Consider the following 22,984-nt stretch of genomic DNA (forward strand, 5'->3'; position numbering starts at 1 on the left):
AGCAATATGACGCTTCCTTAGAAGGTTGGAAATAGAAATACCTTATAATCCAGCAATTCCTCTACTTGGTATTTACCCAAAAGAAATACAAGCCATAACATGAGTAGATATATGCACACCAATGTTCATAGCAGCACTATTTATAATAGCAAAAAGATGGAGACAGCCAAAGTATCCATCAACTGAAGAATGGATAAACAAACTGTGGTACATACACACTATAGAATATTATGCACCTTGAAGAATAACAAGGAGGCTGCAAGCCACCGCATTACACGGAAGAACCTTGAGGACATTAAGTTGAGTGAAATTAGTCAGTCACAAAAGGAGAAATGCTGCATAGGACCACTACAGTAAATGACTAAGAAAAAGAACCCATACTAAGGGGGGCGGGGGCGGGATTCTTTGCTGGCTACTGAGATATGGGGGGTGGAGTAAGGGGAGGGAGGTGAAGGTGGAACACAGGGTAGGGAATAGACACAGGATAGTTTGGATGCTAGGGAGGGGGGCAATATACAAGCAAGGGGAGGGGAATGAAAGAACAAAGCTGATGGGAGAACAATTAGGCAGGTTTGCATGGGCTAAGTGGGACAGAGGTAAATAATGATGTATGCACAACCTTGGAATAACAGGACTCTGGGATACAGGATTGAGACATGGTTGGAACGGGGAAAATGGGGGAAATAATGTTAAGATGCTTGGCCATTTTATGAATCTTGGTTTTCTTGGCATACCATTATAAAATAGACACTTGAGGGGAGAGAAAGGAATAGCTAGAAATATCACCACAGAAAGCTTGTGAGTCCATCTTCTCCTTTTAACTGATTGGAATACCTAAAATGGGGCTAGAATGTGCCCAGTGAAGGAGTCTTCCTACGGAACCTCTGCATTACATAAGACTGTAGGTGGAATACTGAACAGCATGCAGAATCTTCAGAGGAGGGACATTTCCACTTGAAAGGACAAGCAGACCAGCCTGGAGTGACTAGAAGAACTTAAGATACTTCTTGAAAGAAAGACCGACAGGAAAAATACCAAACAATATAGGCAGACCAACCGATTACTACAAGAACAAGCAAGTTGCTCACCCAGGAGACTTCAACGCAAGTGGTCGGGTCCCCTCAGAGCAAACTCACTTCCAAGACTAAGACTCAATGGGAATACACGCTCTGAATTGTGACCACATTCATCACCGATAAGGGAAAGTTAGGGAAAGACAGCAATGAAGCTGCAAGCTAAACTCTACAATGTTCAATAGACTCTTGTGAATCCTGGTGGACACCTGGTTGGCCAGCAGTGTGGCAAGACCTGGGGACTCTTGGGCCCAGAGTCAGTGACATAGCCACAGAGGACTATAGTGGAGAGTGAAGGGTCCAGCTGATAAGACGAGAGGGCATATGCACAAGAACACCATCAGACTGCCAAGGCGTTTGAACTGCAATGTCAGTGATTCAAGCTCACCAGCTGCTCCTTGGAAACCCTATACAGGGTAGCTTTGGGTTGAAATCAACTTGATGGCACGTAACAACAATGTAGGGTAGGTCCTGGGGAGAAATAAAAAGTAGGTGGTATTGTTGTTGTTGTCATGTGCCATCGAGTCGGAACCGTCTCATAGCGACCCCATGCACAGCAGAACGAAACAATGTTCGATCCTGGGCCAACCTCACTACCGCTGCCACACTTGAGTTCATCAATGATGCCACCTGGCTGATCCATCTCGTTGGGGGTCTTCCTCTTTTTCTCTGACCCTCCACCCTACCCAGCATGACATCTTTCTCCAGCGATTGTTTCCTCCGGACAATATGTCCAAAGTAGGAGAGACGAAGCTTAGCCATCCTGGCCTCCAAGGAGCACTCTGGCTGCACTTCTTCCAAAACAGATTTATTGGTTCTTTTGGCAGTCCATGGCACCTTCAGTATTCTCCTCCAACACCACAACTCAAAGGCATCAATTCTTCTACGATCCTCCTTATTCACTGTCCAGCTTTCGCATCCATATGAGGCTATTGAAAACACAATGGTGGTATAGGTAGAGCATTTTAGCTAGACATGCCATTTTGCCCTGAAGAAAACAGGAAACCTTTGAGAATGTAACTTGGTAAATGGATATTTTAGAACAATTCAAATGTATTGGTATAATGGTAAGAATAGTGAAAGAGAAACTGGAAGCAGAGAAAATGAATAAAAATGTGTGATATTATGAATTAAATTTTCTGAGAAATATGATGCTGGACATATTGTATGTATTATAGACCACACAAATGGAATTTTAGGACTGGAAATACAACTTTATCAGTCATCAGCATTGAGATTATGATAGAAGAGCTTGGAAAGGTAAGAATGAGAAGCTGAGGACTGCTTGTAAGCAAGAAAATGAGAGTTAAGCAACAGAGAAGGAGTCAACACGATGAGAGTTTGGTCTTTAGATGAAACTTTCTTAATGTCTGTATGTTTTATGTGTTCGACTTATCTGATATAACTGTTTAGGTCCAGATAGCTTTTTGAAAGATCATAGTACATCTATTTTGCCTAATGGCACTGATTTGAAATTTTTGATAAGATATTATATGTATTACCTAGAAATTAACTTGCAAGGGCTGATTACATGCTGTTACTTAACCTTCTGGCTAAATATAATGGCATTTATAATCAGGAAAAAGATTTCATCTTCAAATGGAAAGATCACAGAACCATTATGTGGGGCTGATGGAATAATCAGGTGGTACATGGGGGAAGGGTGAGACAGAAGCAGAAATTTGGATAGAGGAGTCTGTATGACTTTTGTGGATAAACATTGTCATATCCTAAATGTTGGACAGGGAGCTATATAGAAAGGGACTTAGTTTATTTTGAAGGCTAACTGAGCATTGGACATAATGCTCGCAGTTCAGGTTTTAGGTTACAAATCCTTCAATCCAGTGAGGAATCTATGTGAAGGCTGAGCAGGCTGGCTCACATAGTGGTAGTGCAACTGGGAATAGGCATGACTCAGTGGGTAGACGAAACTGGTTACCTAGCAGGATAATGCACTGGACCTCAAGGTCAGTTTGAACTGCAAGGTCGGAAGTTCAAACCCATCAGCTGCTTCTTCGAAACCCTATACAAAGTTGCTATGGGTAGGAATCGACTCTACGTCACTCAACTTCCTCGATGGGGTATATGAAAATGGAACATAAAGAGAAGGCTGCATCTTCTTCCTGGTTGACTTGGGTACAAAGGGAGATGACTGTCATCTTATTTTACATCGCATTTGATCTAAAGAGCATTTCTGTAGTGTGTTCTCAAAATAGAATGGATAGTGAGTTAAGATTCATTAATTGAATTAAATGTACTCCTAGTCAGAATTCTCACAGGACCTCTGAGGAATTGCTAAAGGAGGGATTTGTTTGAATTTCCTTGGGATGCAGTTACTAAACGTCCCAAAGTGGTTGGCTTCAAAGACCAGAAATTTGTCTTCTCGCAGTCCTAATCTAGATATCTGGATTCAGGGATTCAGGAGGATTATGTTCTGTCTGAGAGTTGCAGGGACAATTGTCCTTGTCACTACCTGGTGGTGGTAGTGGTGGTGTGCTGTGGAGTAGGTTCATGCTCATAGTGACCATGTATAGGGTTTCCAAGGCTGTAAATCTTTACAGGAGCAGAAAGCATCACTTTCTCCCATGGAACGGCTGGTAGTTTCAAACTCCTGACCTTGAGGTTAGTAGCCTGACTTGTAACCACTATGCTACCAGAGCTCAGGATATTTCTTAGTGTTCTTTGACTAGATGTATCTTCAAATAGCATCTGTCTTCCTTCTGTATGTGATTCTCTTTTTATAAAATACTACTCAGAAGGGGTTGTGGTGCTGGAAGATAAGCACTGGATTGGTAACTGCAAGTTTGATAGTTCAAATCCACCAGTCACTTCTTGGAAACCACATACTGGGTCGCTATGAGTTGGAGCCAACTTGATAGAACTTAACAATAACAACAACTCAGAAGGGGTTAGGATTAGGATACACTCCAGTATGACTTAACTAACTAACAATATTTCCAACAAAAGACTTTATTTCCTCAAACAAGATCACATTCATAGGTGAAGAAGTTAGGACTTCAACATATCTTTTTGGGAGATACAATTCAATCCATACCAGGTTTCTTTCTTACTGATGTACTGGATCCTTGGTTCTTATATTGTTTAAGGACTGAGCTGGGTATCTGAGCATCTCTCCAGCCTTCATATTTCTGCTGCCTTCTATCTATCAGGCATTCAAGGTCCACTGCCCTTCTCTTGGGCAACCATATTAGGTTGTCTTTAAAAGGAGCATTGGGCAGTGTCTTTTATTCCAATGGTTTACTTTATATTATATTTGATACTGTGCTCAGTGATATCTATCTATCTATCTATCTATCTATCTATCTATCTATCTATCTATCTATCATCTATCTATCATCTATCTATATTAAACTGTGAGGAAATTACATAGTGAAACACTAGTAATTTCAGTTAGGATCTTGAGCCCATTAGGGAATTGGCTGATAGTTGGGGGACAGATATTTATAGTGGGTCTAGGGAAAGAATAACTTGAGGAACTTAATGAAAGCTAGGTATTTTTCTTTGCCTTAAGCTACTTAAAATCAGATAGCTTATGTGTAGAGCTCTTTTAAAGGTGCTAAACAGATGAAAATAACCTCCAATGCATGATTTTCTAATGAATATGAAATCTTGCCATAAGCAACCTATCTCACTGGAAAATTTGGTCTTGTTGAGAAAGAAACTGAGGAGAACTTATATCGTAGTGTGGAAGAATTAGTTTTCCTTGGCAGTTTGCTTACTGGTCTAGATAATATTTGTGAATAAATGTTGAAGAGGAATTACAGAAATGAAGCTAAAATTTAATTTTCTTTGAGAATGTGTCAATATACTACTGAGATGCAAAGATTAGTTATCAGAATACATTAATAAAATATTCCTTGCTGTTGTTGTTTAATGCTGTTGAGTTTGTTCTGACTCACATTGACCCTATATAAAGCTTCTGAAGAGCGGCTGGTGGATTTAAATCACTGACCTTGCAGTTCAAAATGACCTTACAGTCCAGTGCTTATCCTATAGTGGCCATACCAGAACTACAATGTATTCCTTGTTGTTGTTGTTAAGTGCCGTTGAGTTGGTTCCAACCCATAGTGACCCTGTATAGGGTTTCCAAGGAGCAGCTGGTGAGCTTGAACTGCCAACTTTCCAGTTCAAATGGCTTTGCTGTCTGGCTCATTAACCCACAGCGCCACACCAGGACTCCAATGTATTCTTAGAAACCTATATATCAAAATCAGTCAATACTTATTAAAATATATATTTATAAAAGAGAAAAGAAGGGAAACAAATATAATTGTGATGTTTTAATTGGTTCCAAGTATGTGTGTTCTCTGGGGATACTTTATCCTTAAGAATAAATACTGTGTTTATTACTTGGAGGTTTATTGTAAAGGAATGAAGAAAGCAAGTGGTTCAAGTTGCTTTTATTTGGTTAAATATTCATATTTATGCTTATAGATTCCATAAGAAATGAGAATAGGCATTTTTTAAGGCAAGGAATAAATTAGAATCATTGAATTTAGATGACTTAATTTTATCTAAATACAGAATAAATTGTAAGAAAACAATTTAATTTTTTGCTTTCTTCTATGACCGTACATTTCATTTCTCACTCTTGTTGTCCTTAGCAGGGTATTAAATGCAGTATGGAGCTTTTGGAAAGCAGCTGCAATCCTGGATATCCCACTTACTTGCCAATATTTTATGACCAAACAGATGTGTACGCAAATCACACCTGTTCTAATTCCAGAGGCTCTGCTTCAGTCAATCACTTTAAAATAACTTCTGTCTCTAAGACATAAAATGTACTAAAGTATCTTGAAGGCTGGACAATGAAGGTGTCAGCAGCTCCCCGACCAAGGGCATGGCTAAAACATATGGCCACATTTTGAATGCTTTCATGGAACTCCAGGGAGCACTCAATGACAAATCAATGAAAACTTCTCATGGAAGGAAAAGTGAGAAGCCCAGAGAATGTGTTGGGCGGACAATGAGATGTAGTTTGTTCTACAAATGCTTTCTTTTGCTCTTTTGAGCAGAAAAACCTTGAAGTGGTAATAGCTTTGTGTGGTATAGTAACAGCAGGTAAATCTTATTTTGAAAGTCAAATTTTTCCTCTGAGAAGATGGAAGGCAAGTTTTTTTTTTTACCTTTTATTGTTTTGTATTACTTTAAAAATATTTTCCTATTTATCTGACATAAACCATGAATGATAACCAGAATAATACAGTGCCATTTTTTCAGCAATGTACTAATAAGGTAAGACTCTCTTGGTTATATAACCCATGCTCCAAAATAGCCAATGTTAAAATTAACAGTGTTAAAAATTACTGGAATCTTTTTAATATAAAATTTTATTTATTCTAAATTGATGATGTACATGTGTGTCAGTATAGAACTGTCCTGCAAAGGGCTTCAATGGCTGATTTTTTTGACATAGATCACGAGGCCTTTTTTTCATGGCGCCTTTGGGTGGACTTGAATACAATGGTTAACCATTTGTACTACCCTGGATTAAAAAATGTCCATAAAAAAATACAAAACTGCAACCATTTAGTCAATGCCAATTTATGACAATCCATATCTTACAGAGGACAATTGGTTTCTTCCATAGTGTTTCCTTGGATGTAATCTTTATGGAAGTAGATCATGGTTCTGCTGTGGGGTCCAAACTGTAAGCTTTTAGGTTCAAAGTTTATAGCAAACTGTTTGTGCTACCCAGGGATCGGTTCTATAAAAGCTGTTGTTGTCAAGTGCCATCAAGTTGGTTCTGACTCACAGAGGCCCTGTATAGTGTTTCTGAAGAGTGGTTGGTGGTTTTGAACTGCTGACCTTGTGGAGCTTATCCTACAGCACCACAGCAGGGCTCTACTCTATACAGAGCATCATGCTATTTCTACCTGGCAAAACAGTCTATTTGATACATAGGCAGAATTTACTGGGCAATTTGGAAATAACACAAATATTTTCCATTTCATTCCTTGCAAACTGTTAACAATGAATTATTGGTGAGAGCAGTGCTGTCTCTATTGTTTCTGGTATTTCTGACATATGGTAGTCACACTGATGGTCAACCCTTCAGTTACCCAGGTGCCTCACCAGTTGCCACAGGTGTTCTTTGCCATTAAGCATTTCACATCCTTTTTATTCTCAATTGCCCTTTCCTATGTCAATACCATAAACTTTTCAATAAAAAGAGGCATGTTTAGATCTTACCACAAATATATTCCAATTTTATCCAACAAACTTATCCTGAGAGTATAGTAATGTTGTTGTTGTTGTTGTTAAGTGCCATCAAGTTGGTTCCAATTTATAGCAACCCCGTATAGGGTTTATGAAGCTGCAAATCTTTGCAGAAACAGCAAACCTAATCTTTGTACCCTAAAATTCTTTTGGGGCCTCAAAGTTTGCACCCAAGATGAAGTTTCCATCAATAAGATTCCTTTATATGTTCTTGAGATTTAAGGTATAAAACTCCTATTACCTTGGGAACACACTGGTACAGAATGTAATCTCAAAAAAATTACACCTTCAGTTTTATAGCTTGGGAATTCTTGCTATTCAATTCACCATGTGTACCCACATCTGCACAGGAAACACAAAGGCCTAGTACAGCATAAGCTTCCAAAACCCATAGCAGTTTGTAGGACTCCATAGAAACAATGATGGTTTAGCAATCCAGCCAGATCTGTTATTCATGCTGTCAGTTCAAGGGTCCCTCTTTACTTTTGTCCCTCTTGTTCAGATCTACTGGCAGGGCAAAACAGGTTGGGAAGAAATTTGTATTGGCAAGACATGTGTGTGTTCAATATAATGCTGATTTTTATTATTGAAATTGAAATTGTTGAAATTGTCAGGAATTGCAGAGGGCTGCTTTTAAAAGAGTCTTTTAAATCTAGTATTTGTTTCTAGACAAACCTGAATTCTCAGTTTCTCTGTCTTCTTTCCCTCACTTTTCACAAACCCTTTATTCATACAAGTTTCAATGAATGAAATAATGTTTATTATGTGTATAAGTTGACAGTCACTCATGATTCACTTTTTTTTTTAAAACACCTGACTGATTGGGGGTTACAATGGTTCTAGGTACACATATGACTATACCCTTTGTTTTTGCTCTTAAGTGCCTTGGAGTCAGTTTTGACTCACAGTTACTCTGTATAGGGTTTCTGATGAGCAACTGGTGGGTTTGAACGGCCAACCTTGCAGTTCAAACCAACCTTGCTGTCTAGTGCACTATCCTGCAGTGCCACACCAGGACTCCAGGATACTCTCTCTATATAAAAATTATATCATGCAAATATACTTCGAAACTTGCAAAATAGATGAAAAAAGACATTGCAAAATATTTCTAAAACATCTCAGATTAATTTTGGTGGTTTAGCATTTTCAGTTAACTTTGCCCAAAGAATTTAGTCTTTTACTTGGTTCCTGAGAGTTGTTATTTTTGTTAGGTTCCTTTGAGTTGATTTTGACTCACAGTGATCCTATGCACAGCAGAATGAAACACTGTCTGGTCCTGTGCCATCCTTACAATTGCTGTTATGTTTGAGCCCATTGTTGCTACTGTTGTGTCAATCCATCTCATTGAGGCTCTTCCTCCTTTTCATTGATTCTCTACCTTTCCAACCATGATATCCTTCTCTAGGTACTGGTCCCTTCTGACATGTCCAAAGTATGTAAGATGAAGTCACACCATCCTTGCTTTTAACAGAATTCTGACTGTACATCTTCCAAGATAGATTTGTTTGTTCTTCTGGAAGTCCATAGTTCTTTCATTATTTTTATCCAAAACCATAATTCAAATGCATCATTTCTTCTGTAGTCTTTCTTGTTTATTGTTCAACTTTCACATGCTTGAAAATTAAAAAGGAAAAATAAAAAGGTGATTGAAAATATCATGGCTTGGGTCAGTTGCACCTTAGTCTTCAAAGCAACATCTTTGCTCTGGAATATTTTAAAGAGGATTTTTGCAGCAGATTTGCCTAATGCAAACTTTTGTTGGATTTCTTGACTGTTACTCCCATGAGTGTTGATTGTGGATCCAAGCAAAATGAACCCTTTGATAAATTCAATCTTTTCTCTTTTTATCATGATGCTATTTATTGGTCCAGTTGTGAGGATATTGTTTTCCTCTACATTGAGGTGTAATCTATACTGTAATCTTTGATCTTCATCAGTAATTATTTCAAGTCTTCTTTGCTTGCAACAAACAAGGTTATATCATCTGCATATGACAGTCTGTTGATGAGTTTCACTCCAATCCTAATGCCATATTCTTCTTCATATAACCCAGCTTCTCAGACTATTTACTCAGCATACAGATTAAATAAATATGGTGAAAGCATATAATCCTGGCAGCTCCCTGTCGATATAATGCTGCAACCATTTTTTAATTATCTTGCATGTGATATTAATGATATTATTAAATTATTTCCACATTCTGTTGGATCACCTCTGTTTGCAATGGGCAAAAATATGGATATCTTCCAAACAGTTGTATTCCAAATTTCTTAACATAGACAAGTAAGCACTTTCAACACTGCATCAGTTTGTTGAAACATTTCAATTTGTATTTCAATTCAGTTCCATGAGCTTTGTTTTTTGCCAATGCCTGCAGTAGAGCTTGGACTTCTTTCTTCAGTACCATTGGTTTTTGATCATGTGCCACCTCTTGAAAAGATTGGATATTGACCAACTATATTTGGCATTGTGACTCTGTATATTTCTTCCATCATTTTTTGATGCTTTCTGTACCATTCATTATTTTGTTCACGTTGTTGTTGTTAAGTGCCATCGAGTCGATTCCGATCAATAGCGACCCTGTATAGAGTTTCTGATGAGCAGCTGGTAAGCTTGAATCACTAACCTTGCAGTTCAAATGGCTTTGCAGTCTGGCACATTAACCCACAGTGCCACACCAGGGCTCCATAGAATCCTTTAATATTGCAACCTTAAGCTTGTACTTTTTGTTGTTTTTATAACTTGAGAAATGATGATCATATTCTTCCTTTTTGATTTTCTAACTACAAGTCTTGTAGTTTGCACATTTCATTATAATACTTGTCTTGTCTTCTTGAGCTGCCCTTTGAAATTTTCTGCTCAGCTTTTTTACTTCCTCATTTCTTCCAATTATTTTAGCTTCTCTATGCTCACTGTGAGTCGAAACCAACTCTAGGGCACTTAACAACAACATGCTCAAGAACTAGTTTTAGAGTCTCTCTGACATCCATTTTATTGTTTATTTTTTTCCTATCTTTTTAATAACCTTTTGATTTCTTTATGTATGGTGTTCTTGATGTCATTCAATAACTTTCTTGTCCTTGGTCATTTGTATTGAATGCATTAAATCTCTTCTTGATATAGTCTCTAAATTCAAGTGGGATTCATTCAAAGTCATATTTTTGTTTTTGTGGGGTTGTTTTAATTTTCAAGTTCAGCCTGAACTTGCATATGAGCAATTGATGGTAGTTCCACAGTCTGATCCTGGTCTTGTTTTGGCTGATGATACTGAGCTTCCTCATTGTCTCCTCCTATAGATGTGGTCATTTTGATTCTTATATATTTCATTCATGAGGTCCATGTACACAGTGACCATTTTTTGTTGAAAAAAGTATTTCCAATGAATAAGTCATTGGTCTTGCAAAATTTTATCATGTAATCTCTAGCATTGTTTCTATCAGCAAGGCCATATTTTCCAACTACTGATCCTTCCTTTTTGTTTCCAATTTTTGCATTCCAATTGCAAGTAATTATCAATGCATCTTGATTGCTTATTTTAACAATTTCAGACTGAAGAAGTTGGTAGAATTCTTCAGTTTTGTCATTGACTTTAGTATTTGGTGCATAAATTAACTAGTCTTCCTTGTATGGATATGGATATTATTCTATCATTGTTGTTGTTGTTGTTGTTAGGTGCCTTCGAGTCGGTACCGACTCATAGCGACCTTATACACAGCAGAATGAAACACTGCTGATCCTGGGCCAACCTCACTACTGTTGCCATGCTTGAGTCCATTGATGCTGCCACTTGGCTAATCCATCTATAATTCAAGATAGATCTTGAAATCCTCTTTTTATGATGAATGTGATGCCATTCCTCTTCAGTTTGTTGTTCCTACTATAGTAAGCCATGATAACCTGATTATAAATGGCCAATACTAGCCAATTTCAGCTCATGCATACCTAGGATATTGGTATTTGTGCTGTCTGTTTCATTTTTAATGACTTCTAATTTTGTAGATTCTTACTTTGTACGTTCTGTGCTCTGATTATTAACGGAAGCTTGGCTCAGTTTCTTTTCATTCTGAGTTGTTTCTCATAAGCAAATGAACATCCTGAAAACTTTGCTCCATCTGTGTCATTAAGGAGTTTCTGGTGAGTTTGAACCATTGACCTTGCAGTTCAAACCATGCTTGCACTCCAATTCTTTATTCTACAGTGTCACACACACCCATGATACATAGGGACTCTGAATCTCTGGGAACTTCCTGGTTGTTTATGGACATTGATGAATAGGAAAGGGTAGCATATCCTTTGGGATATGGAAGTTCCTTGGTGGGAGCCCTTTCATATCTCATCCAATGCATTTCTAAATTAGAATCTTTTTTCTATAAAAAAAAGTGTAGCTATAAGTATGAGGAGACTTTAAAATGTTTGTGGAGTAATGTGATGGAAAGGTAATGGAATTTTTCCACGAACTTTTTGAAGCCCTTTCATATATGTACCATCAGACATTGTACTAAATTATTGAAACCAAGGGGCTACTGTTGTTGTTGTTGTTAAGTGACGTCAAGTCAGTTCTGACTCAATGTGACCCTGTAAAGGGTTTTCAAGGAGCAGCTGGTAAGTTTGAACTGCTGACCTTGTGGTTCAAGTGGACCTTGTGGTCTAGTGCTTTATCCCACAAGACCCCAAGGGGATACTGAGAATCACCAAATTTATATTCAGCATGTCAGAGAGAGGGGTAGCCCTATGGATACTAAGTTTGTATTACCATCTCAAGTCTTGGGCAGACTTGATAGTCTCTCTGTTTGTGAGATCTGACGTAGCTCTGGTAATTAGGATCAGTAAAATACTGCATTTGCAGTTGGTATGAAAACAGAATTTAATTGATTCATTCAGATGGTTTAATTTAGTAGGGTGTCAGATAATGAAAGAAGAAAATAATGTTCTAAGAAGATGAACGGACATATGCAAACAATAGTCCTGTATATTAACAGGGAATGCCACCTGCAAGATAGATACTGTGAATACATCATTATTTTGATTTGAAGACTCCATAGAAATGTTCTGCTTGCTAAAACCTTAGAAAAAGATAAACATAAGATAAAAGTGGCAAAACAGACAATTGTCTCAAAATATTTGTCATCTAAGACCAAACATAATCTAATCCTGAGCACTGTAAGGGATGATTTATGTGACAGTGCTTATGCAAAACTGCATTAACATACTTGGGGAAAATGATTGTCTTATATCCCAGCTCAAGGAGCTCTGGTAGCGTAGTGGTTACGAATTGGGCTGCGAACCTTAAGGTCAGCGGTTCGAAACTACCAGCCGCTCCGCGGGAGAAAGATGAGGCTTTCTACTCCCGTAAAGATTTACACCCTCGGAAACCCTGTACAGGGTCGCTATGGGTCGGAACTGACTTGTTGGCAATTAACAACAACAACAATATCCCAGCTCATCACAACCAGCCCCACTTTTCTCCTAATTCTTTACCCAAGATTTGAACATATTTAAGAAGAATGAAGAAAATCCAAGAAATTCTTTAGACCACAGCTGTTTGATGCTGAGTCTCTCCATGCTAAATTTATTGACAGTCAGCAAATGATGCAGCCAGATACTGTGTGCAGGGCAATTGGAAGTGAAACACCAAGGCCTCTGGTATGGAGCCACCATGATTCATTCACAGTGGCAGATGACATTTCCCCAGCATGGGCTTTTGACCATATTGTTGTCCTCACAACTGAGTGGTTATTGATATCAACTAGTAGTTATTGATATCAGCTATTAGTATGTGGTACTCCTGACCAGTAATAGTAAGTCAATAGTATCAGGCTTAATCAATTCAGTATTGGGAATTTGTCCTATAACAAAGTAATTTTCTGTCCTGTAGCTTAGCTGTCTACAGCAAAATCATGGTTTCTCCATAAATTAATATTTCTATAAAAATCAAGGGAAAAGCAGGAAAATTGAGTGTACAGGATTTATTTTAGTTTTGCTTACATTCCATGAGTTAAATGTTGGTTTATTTGTTGGGCTATTGTTTTGTTTTGCTTTTTTTGACTTGAATATGGTTTCAGTATCAAGTCCTTGCTTTATGAACATTTTGGTAAAGTACGGTAGAAGAAAATACATAGAATTTTTTCTTTCTTATGAGATGGTGAGAATATAGATTTAAAAAAATTTGACAAGATGCTATGGTTCTGTGAGATTCAGTCCTTTTTAGTGACATAGATGATGATATGTTGCTTGAACTGCTCTTTCTGAAGGTGTAATTTTTTTCTGTGAAGAGCCTGTCTTTACTAGAGTCCAAAAATGTTCTTAGTGCAACACCTGTGATCTGTATTTGCTCATAATTTTTCAAGGTATTTTACATTGTGGAATATTATTATTTGGGATTTCCAGAGCTCCTAGAAATATTTTTAACAGATTATTGCCTCAGTATTGGCATAAGCCTCTTCCTTATAATGCTTTGTACGTAAAACTGAGTGCATGTGGTACAAAATTTGAGACGTACAAAATGTGAGATGTATAAAGTGGGATATGGTGAAATGAGAGTTTTCTTCCCAGTACAACCGGCCTATGCACCCAATATGCTTCCTCAGGGGTAACCACTTTATCATTTATGTATAAAATTTATATAAGGACATATATATGTTGCTGTTGTTATGTGCCGTGGAGTCGGTTCAGACTCATAGTGACCCTGCACAGGGTTTCCGAGGCTGTTAATCTTTATGGGAGCAGAAAGCCTCATCTTTCTCTCGTGGAACAGCTGGTAGTTTCGAACTGCTGACCTTGTGGTTCACAGCCCGATTTGTAACCACTATGGTACCAGAGCTCCATTATATATATATGTATAATACACACACACACACACACATATATATATAATTTTTGTTTACATATATAGCTCATGTATTTATATACATATATGTGTCAGAATCGACTTTATGGCCAAGGATTTGAAGGGGTTTTGTGTGTGTGTGTGTGTGTATATATATATATATATATATATATATATGTGTGTGTGTGTGTGTAGAAAGAGAGCTCATGTAGTAAATTAATTTATAATTAGGACCCTGTTGTTGTGTGCCATTGAGTTGACTATCCAATGTTACTTACAGTATCTTATTTTAGTTGTAATCTGTATATCTATACTGATTGCATGGTTAGCAGTTTAATCTCACCAGGCTCTGTGGGAGAAAGATGAGGCTACCTTTCCCCATAAAGATATTTAGGCTCACTATGAGTCAGAATTGACTTGATTGTAGTGGGGTTTTGTATTATGAATTGTATACATACTGTCAAGGGTCTTTATCTTCTTATGATGAAGGAACATGTGCGGAATGTTTTCATTTGAACTTTCTCAAAGATGCAAAGATCTTCTTGATACTCTTGCTGAGGTGCTAGAGGTAATTTTCATATACCTGTGCTCCTGGTCTCTGTAGACACAAAGTGCTTCCTGATTGTCTCAGTTATGTCCCTGCTCACTTACTCTGATACACATGACTTACATGTATTTATTTAACACTGGCTGGTAAAGTCAGGGATCAACTTAATTATAATTCCCATGTTTTGTTTGGTGTTCCCCACTGTCCCTCTTATAAAAGTGTTAATTTCCCAGATGTTTCCTCCTTTAGCCTTCTCATGCCAGGGAACACAGACATTTCCAGAGACATCCAGAAGACATTTTTGACAACTTTAGTATCCTTTCCCTCTAGGGTCTGCTACATATTACAGCTCAAAAAAGTACATTTCTCTGCAAATTTTGATAATTGCTTCTGACTTCTAGATGTATTATGCAATACTATTTATTTAAAATTTCCTTTTACCTCATGCCATTTAGTGTTCCTCTACTTCTGTAAAAAAAATGGAAATCATATCTGGGGCCTTAGTCTGTACAACCAGAAATACCTGCATCAGACAGTACAGCTTATAACAATGAAGTTAAAAATACCTGGTCTTTGATATGCAATCGGGCCTGAATAAATAAGCACCATCAATCCATAGTGCAGTTTTTCAGTAAACTTTCTCACAGGTATTTTTCTAGGTTCTTTCTTAAGGAATGATTACATGTGCTAAATGCGTGTGTTTGGATCATCTTGGTTAAACTAGAAAGTGAAGTATGTGTTTGCTGTTGGAAAAAAATCCAAACACACAAATTACAGAATCCTTATAGCAGGGATAAAATAATGTCACTAAAGTGATCTTCCACATTAGACTTTTGTTAGCACAACTCTAATCATATCAACATTTTTACAACAATGATAACAACAAAGCATAGGGCATAGATGGTTTCATTTTTTATGAAGTATGCCAAAACATTGAAAAATGATGAAATTATAAGAACACAGGCAAAGAAACAAAAACAAAACTCACGTCTTCTGAAAACCTGTGCTGTTTATTCAAACAAGAAGTCAAATTCATTGTAGCTTCCATTTTCTATTTTTGAAAGTTATCTTCAAAATTTTGATCTTCTGAATTTTTTATGTGTTTTTGTTTATAATTTGTTGTATTAAATATTTAAGTCACATCCACTTTCTTTCATATAAAGTAAAGAATCATGAAGAATCATTTTTTAATTCATATAAATGGTACTAATACAAGGTGTGGCACTGTAGGATAAGCACTGGACTGCTAACTACATTGGCATTTCAGACCCACCAGCTCTGGTAGCGTAGTGGTTACGAATCGGGTTGCGAACCTTAAGGTCAGCGGTTCGAAACTACCAGCCGCTCCACGGGAGAAAGATGAGGCTTTCTACTCCCTTAAGGATTTACACCCTTGGAAACCCTGTACAGGGTCGCTATGGGTCGGAACCGACTCGATGGCACTTAACAACAACAACAACAGTCACTACTTGGATTGGAAAACTTATCCAGGGTCTCAGTGAGTCGGAACTGATTCAATGGCACTTAACAACAACAACAACAGTCACTACTTGGATTGGAAAACTTATCCAGGGTCTCAGTGAGTCGGAACTGATTCAATGGCACTTAACAACAACAAGATCCAATACTTAAACTATCTAGTCATCAGTGAAACCTGCGAGTGCCGGAACTGGATAAGGCTGTCTTGTTGTTCTTGGGCTTGCGTGTTTTCTACCTTTGACAAGATGCAGTCTTACCTCTTTCCTTTCACTTGTTTTCATTGTAAAATGTTTTAATTTTTCCTCTCTGACAGGTTTCCACAGGTTTTACTGTCTATTGGTGAAAAAGACAATTAACAGGGCCAAAGAAATTTTTTTTCTCTGAAATTCTCCAATCAGTAATGTGATATTGAAAAATTTCATGAGATAGAAACACCTATGTGTGTATATCGAGTTGTTCAGAAAAAATAAGGAAATAAAAGGTTTTTATTTAATAAGGACACAGGAAAAATTTTTCATTGGTAGATATAACCTTGATGGGAAAAATCTATAAAAATCTGTTTTTAAAAGCAGCAGACATTATGTTAGGGCCAAATGATTATGAAAAACTATAGTGACTAAAATAAGATAACCTTGACACTAATATGAAATCCCTGAAGTGTTGAGAATAACTATGTTATATAAATGTAACTCAGAAATCTCTTCATGCTGTGATTTAATACTTGGGGTCAGTGTAGTGATAAGGTTTAAAAATAAACCCAAAAAACAAACATATCAACTAAACAACCTTCATTATTGTGTCCACCAGGGAGTCTCAGTATGAAATCTTTTCCTATCAAGAATAATTTCAACACTGATTCCAAAAGCCTAAAGCATAAAGAAGATAAACCAAGCAATGGCATAATTCTTAAAAAGAAAATGAACTCTTAAACTTTTGCACATAAAGTTTTATTTAGGAAAGTTTATACTCTACCTAAACCATACTATTTAAAGATGAACATTTCAAACATAATAGCTTCAAAAATAACAAACTTAACAAAATACATACTTATTTTAATAATAGATGTATGTATTAATAATTTACTCTCCCTTCCAAAATAGTTTTGAGTTAATCCAAGAGATAAAACTTTTATTTTATAATCATCACCATATAAAGGAATTGGCAAAGAACAAGGCACAAGGAATTGATGGAATACAAATGGAAATCTTTCAAGAAAGTGAGTCTGCACAGGAGGCACTCACTCATCTCTGCCAAGAAAATTGGAAGACAACTAACTATCTGGACAACTGATTGAAAGAGATCTGTATTTGTGCCCATTCCAAAGAGAGGTGATCCAACAGAATGTGGAAATCATAGAACAATCTCTTTGATATTCCATGTGAATAAAGTTTTACCAATGGTAATACAAAAATGGTTGCAAGCATATATTGACAAAGAACTTCCAGAGGTTCAAGTCAGATTCAGAAGAGGATGTGGAATGAGGGATATCATTGTTGATGTCTGATGGATCTTGGCTGAAAGCAGAGAATATCAGAAAGATGTTTACCTGTGCTTTATTGACTATGCAAAGGCTTTTGATTGTGTGGATCATGACAAGCTATGGACAACATTGAGAAGTATGAGTATTTTGGAACACTTATTTGTGCTCATGAGGAATCTGTACCTGGACCAAGAGGCATTTGTTTGAACAGAACATAGGAACACTGAATGGTTTAAAAATAAGAAAGGTGTGCAGCAGGGTTGTATTTTTTCACCATACTTATTCAACCTGTTGTTGTTGTTGTTGTTGTTGTTAAGTGCTGTCAAGTCAGTTCTGACCCATTGTGACCCTGTACAGGGTTTCTGGGGCTATAAATCTTTATGGGAGCAGAAAGCCTCATCTTTCTCCCGTGGAGCGGCTGGTAGTTTCGAACTGCTGACCTTAAGGTTCACAGCCCGATTCGTAACCACTACGCTGAACAAATAATCTGAGAAGCTGGGTTATATGAAGAAAAACGTGGCTTCATGATTGGTGGAATAATCATTAACAACCTGTGATATGCAGATGATACAACCTTGCTTGCTGAAAGTGAAGAGGACTTAAAATACTTCCTGATGAAGATCAAAGAGCACAGCCTTTGGTATGGATTGCATCTCAATGTAAAGAAAACAAAATTCCCCAACACTGGACCAATAAACAACTTTCTTTCCAAAGGAGAAAAGATTGAAGTTGTCAAGGACTTCATTCTTCTTGGATCAACTATCAAGACTCATGGAAGCAGCAGTTAAGAAATTAAATGACGTATTGCATTAGTCAAATCAGCTGCACAAGGCCATTTTAAAGTGTTGAAGAGCAAAGATGTCAGTTTGAGGACTAAGGTGAGACCTCATTTGCATATGAAAGCATGACAGTGATTAAGGAAGACCATAAAAGAATTGATGCTTTTGAGTTATGGTGTTGGAAGAGAATATTGAAAGTGCCATGGACTGCCAAAAGAACAAACAGATCTGTGTTTGGATGAAGTGCAGCCAGAGTGCTCCTTGGAGGCCAGGATGGCCAAACTTCATCTATCATACTTTGGACATTTTGTCAAGAAAGACCAGTCTCTAGATAAGGATATCATGTTTGTTAAGGTGGAGGGTCAGAGAAAAAGAGGAAGACCCTCAGTGAAATGGATTGGCAAAGTGGCAGTATCAATGGGCTCAAGTGTGGCAACAATTGTGAGGTTGGCCCAGGACTGGGCAGTGTTTGGTTCTGTTGTGCATAGGGTCTTTATGAGTCAGTACTGACTCAATGGCACCTAACAAACAATAAAACATAAAATTTTAAGTCATAAGAAGTGAAATAAAATACAATTTTATTTTATTTATTTTTATCTTCATAGTTGACATTTTCTATAGTTTTATATGTGGCACTGTAGGATATGCACTGAACTGCAAGGTCAGTTTGAACAGAAAGATCGGCAGTTCAAACTCACCAGCTGCTCCTTGGAAACACTTTATGGTGTCTCTATGAGTCAGAACACACCATTTGTCTGTCAGTTTGTCATACTGTGGTGGTTTGCATGTTGCTATGATTCTAGGGGCTATGCCATCGGTATTTTAAATACCAGCAGGGTTAACCATGGTGGACAGGTTTTCAGATGAGCTTCCAGATGAAGATAGACTAGGAAGAAGGAGAAACAGACTACTTCTGAATATTTAGTCACTGAAAACCTTATGAATAACAGTGGAACACTATCAGATAGCACCAGAATATTAACTATTGGAATATGATGAAGAACACTAGAATATTAGCAGATACAGTGCCGGAAGATGAACTCCTCAGGCTGGAAGTCACTCAGATTATGACTGGGAAAGAGCTGCCTCCTCAGAGTGGAGCTGACCATTATGATGCATATGAAGTAAAGCATTAGGGACCTTCATTTGCTGATGGTGCACAACTGAAATTGAAAAGAAATAGCTGTAAACATCCATCAATATTCTGAATATGGAATGTATGAAGTATGAATCTAGGAAAATTGGAAATTATCTAAAATGAAATGGAATGCATAAACATCGATATCCTAGGCATTAGTGGACTGAAATGGACTGGTATTGGGCATTTTGAATCTGACAATCACATAGTTTACTATGCTGGGAATGACAAATTGAAGAGGAATGGCATTGCATTTATCATCAAAAGGAACATATCAAGATCCTTCATGAAGTACAACGCTGTTCATGATACAACAATATCCATATGCCTATGAGGAAGACCAGTTAATACCACTATTACTCAAATTTACACACCAACCACTAAATCCAGTGAAGATGAAATTGAAGAATTCTATCAACTTCTTTAGTCTGAAATTGATCAAACATACAATGAAGATGCATTGATAATTACTGGTGATTGGAATGCAAAGGTTGAAACATAGAGGAAGGATGAGTAGCTGGAAAACATGGCCTCGGTAATAAAAATGATGTTGGAAATCGCATAATAGAATATTGCAAGGCCAAAAACTTCTTCATTGCAAATACTTTTTAAAAACAAAAGATAACTGACTATACACATAGAGCTCACCAGATGGAAAACACAGAAATCAAATTGTTATGTCTGTGGAAAGAGACAGTGGAAAAGCTTCATATCAGCAGCCAAAACAAGGCCAGGAGCAGACTGTGGAAGAGATCATCAGTTGCTCATATGGAAGTTCATGATGAAACTGAATAAATTTAAAACAAGTCCACAAGAGTCAAAATATAAACTTGAACATAGCTCACCTGAATTTAGAGATCAGCTGAAGAACAGATTTGATAAATTAGACACTAATGACCAAAGATCAAAAACAAGGATATCATAATTAAGGAAACCAGAGGTCATTAAGAAGACAAGAAAAGAAGGAAAAGACCAAAATGGATGTTAGAAGAGACTCAAACTTGCTCTCTTGCAAAGAGATGCTCAAGCAAATGGAAGAAATGAGGACATAAAAGAGCTAAAGAGAAAATTCCAAAGGGCAGTTTGAAAAGACACAGTAATATATTATAATGAAATGTGCAAAGACCTCGAGTTAGAAAACTGAAAGGGAAGAACATGCTCAGCATTTCTCAAGCTGGAAGAACTGAAGAAAAAATTCAAACCTCAGCTTGCGATATTGGATTCTATGGGCAAAAGATTGAATGATTCAGATAGCATCAAAAGAAGATAGAAGGAATACACAGAGTCACTGTACCAAAAAGAAATGGTCTATGTTCAATAATTTCAGGAGGTAGCATCTGATCAAGAGCCAATGGTAGTATAGGAAGAAATCCAAGGTGCACTGAAGGCATTGACAAAGAACAAGGCTCTGTGAATTAATGGAATACAAATGGAAAAATTTCAACACACTGATGTGGCACTGGAGATCCTCATTCATCTAGGCCAAGAAATTTAGAAGACAACTACCTGGCCAACTGAATGAAAGAGGTCTACATTTGTGCCCATTCCAATGAGAGGTGATGCAAAAAATGCAGATATCATAGGATAATATCATTAATATCAAGTGCAAGTAAATTTTTACTAAAGATAATTTAAAAATGGCCTCAACAGTACATTGGCAGGGAAATGCCACAGGTTGAAGCTGGATTTAGACAAGGATGTGGAGTGAGAGATATCATTGCTGATGTTAGATGGAGCTTGACTGAAAGCAGAGAATACCAAAAATATGTTTACGTGTGTTTTATTGACTTTGCAAAGGCTTTAGGTTGTGTGGATCATTATAAACTATGGACAATATTGCAGAGAATGAGTATTCTGGAACACTTAATTGTAGTATTGACTATACATAGTCCAAGAGGCAGTAGTTCAAGCAGAGCGAGGGGATACTGAATGGTTTAAAATTAGGAAAGATATGTACCAGCATTGTATTCTTTTACCATACTTATTAAATCTGCATGCTGAACAAATAATTTGAGAATCTGGATTATATGAAGAAGAATGTGGCATCAGGATTGGAGGAAGACTCATTTACAACCTGATGCACATGATACAGCTTTGCTTACTGACAGCAAAGGGAACTTAAAATACTGATGAAAATCAAATACCACAGCCTGTGGTATGGCTCTACCTCTTCCAATCAGCTGTCAAGGTAGCTGTCTTCCAAATTTCTTGACAGAGGTTAGTGATCACGTTCAGAGCTGCACCAGTTAATTTCCCTTCAGTACCATTTGTTCTTGGATCAGATGCTACCTCTTGAAATGGATGAAAATCGACCATTTCTTTTTGTACAGTGACTCTGTGTATACCTTCAACTTCTTATTCTTCTTTTTTTAAAATGTTTTATTGTGAATGATGTGATACTTTACATGGGACAGCATTAGTTTTACATTCATCCTATTGTATATCATTTCATTGCCATGGTTACAATGCCCTCGACGCATCATCAACCAACCACAGGGTTGGCAGCACACAGCCTCTCTCCATCTCTAGGTCTAAAGTCCCCAGCCGCTCCATCTTTCCATGTCATCGTCTTTGCCTCCATCTCTGGCGTTACTGCTTCTCTGGGTAGGGTCCTGCTCTCTGCTCTTCTCTCTTGATGGTCCTAGGGACCTCTGCTCCTAGACTGCAGAGTTAATCACTCCCCTGCTTGCTACAAAACATCTACCTTTACATTTCCAACCTTCACAATCAGTCCTGATAATAATTATTCACTATTGTATCACAAGGCATTGCCAAAAAACAGGCTCTGGGAATTGATGGAATACAAATGGAAAAATTTCAAAAAAAATGATGTGGCACTAGAGATAGTCATTCGTCTATCAGCATCTCCTTTCATCAGCCCCACCTCGACAGATTGGATACTACTCAGTGGAGATTCTACCTACCTCCACGCCCTCTGGATCTAGATTCCCTCTTGAGAGCTTGTAAGCCCGTCACTTCTTGCCTTTGAAGCCTTCCCCCCTCCCCCCATTTTGGGTAGCCAATGTCCAAGTTGCCCACCCCTGTCTACTCTGTGTATGGAGGGGGTGGGAATTATCCTTGCTGTAAAGATTTGTTCCCTCTTTTGAGCTACTGCATCCATAGGTGTAGGTCAAGTTCATCTAACTGTATCAGAATATTCCTTTTTTTTGCTCTTCTTTCTTCTACTAGTTGAGCTCTGATCATCCAGTCATTGAAGCCAGGTCAAGTGGGTATTATCTGCAAGTTTGGGTGTTCTTATGCATATGACCACTCTTCTTATCAGCTGGTTGCTTCACTCTCCACTCTAATCCTCTGTGGCTATGTCACTGACTGTGGGCCCAAGAGTCCCCAGGTCTTACCACACTGCTGGTCAACCAGGTCTCCATCCAGATTCACAGGAGTCTATTGAACGTTGTGGGGCT

The sequence above is a fragment of the Chrysochloris asiatica genome, unplaced genomic scaffold (genome assembly GCF_000296735.1).
Source record: "Chrysochloris asiatica unplaced genomic scaffold, ChrAsi1.0 scaffold00019, whole genome shotgun sequence".
Taxonomy (NCBI): Eukaryota; Metazoa; Chordata; class Mammalia; order Afrosoricida; family Chrysochloridae; genus Chrysochloris; species Chrysochloris asiatica.